Source organism: Myotis brandtii, unplaced genomic scaffold, assembly GCF_000412655.1.
Source record: "Myotis brandtii unplaced genomic scaffold, ASM41265v1 scaffold150, whole genome shotgun sequence".
In the NCBI taxonomy this organism is placed as follows: Eukaryota; Metazoa; Chordata; class Mammalia; order Chiroptera; family Vespertilionidae; genus Myotis; species Myotis brandtii.
Window position 1 is genome coordinate 370,138 of NW_005355411.1, and position 1,280 is coordinate 371,417.

Here is a 1,280-nt window from a genome sequence, read left to right on the forward strand (position 1 = left end):
TCACTGGGGAGTGCCCACAACCAAGGTACATGCCCTTGACTGGAATCGAACCTGGGACCCTTGAGTCCGCAGGCTGACGCTCTATCCACTGAGCCAAACCAGTTAGGGCTGCATATATATTTTTAAAGGCACATATTTGCCAGGCACTAAATATATACTACTAATATCAAGGTAACTAACACATATTCCATTCCTGCATTTACTGTCAATCTTGATAGCCATCATCAGAATCACCCAGAAAAAAAAATGCAGACAGTATAATTACAAGACACTACATATTAAATATATTTTATACATTAGGAGGAATAAAGCATTTTTCCAAAACATGTCCAAAGAACAGGAGACTATTCAAGTCATTAAGCAGACCAAGAAAGTAAACAGCAGCCTTCAAGAAACACAAATATAGTCACATGCTACATAACAACATTTTGGCCAACGATGGACCACATATACAACGATGTGTGTTTGGAAGGTTATAAGAGATGAGGCAGTAGGAAGTGGCTTTGAACACAGGAAAGAGTGTTCTATCTTAGAGAGGAGGATGTAGTAAAGAAAAGCCTCTGGGACCCCAACAACCTTAGCAGACAACAGCACTTTCCACACTGCCTACTGCCAAACCTGACCTCAAACACCAGCTCAGCCACGTGGTCACACAGGACCTTTGAGTGCCATGCAATCTTTCCATTTCCTTAAGCCACTGAGGTTTTGTTTCTAGATTAATCCTCACTGCAGTAAGCCTGGGTCGATGGGTCTCACTGTTATGGTCCCATGAAAACCTGTGCCCGCTGAGCTCTCGTGGTCTATTCTCAAAGGGATCTCTGAGGAGCCCCGCATTGCATTTACAGGAAAGCTGAAGTGAAGGACACTGTCTAGTACAGCCGTGGGCAAACTACGGCCCGCGGGCCGGAATGAATAAAACTAAAAAAAAAAAAAAAGACCCTACCCTTTTATGTAATGATGTTTACTTTGAATTTATATTAGTTCACACAAACACTCCATCCATGCTTTTGTTCCGGCCCTCCGGTCCAGTTTAAGAACCCATTGTGGCCCTCGAGTCAAAAAGTTTGCCCACCCCTGGTCTAGTATCTCAGCTCTAGGAAGAACCATAAACAATGTCCTGCCCCAGCTGGTTTGGATCAGCGGAGAGAGTGTCGGTCTGCGGACTGAAGGGTCCCGGGTTCGATTCCAGTCAAGGACACATGCCCGGGTTGCAGACTCGATCCCCAGTGTGGGGCGTGCAGGAGGCAGCCGATCAATGATGCTCTCTCATCATTGATGTT

General features: G+C 45.2%; 1 protein-coding gene across 3 annotated transcripts in view; it reads right to left on the reverse strand.

The window, feature by feature from the left end:
- The window catches only part of LOC102259664 (zinc finger protein 613-like), an 18,388-nt gene that overhangs the window by 8,631 nt on the left and 8,477 nt on the right, over positions 1-1,280 (reverse strand). The window lies entirely within an intron of this gene.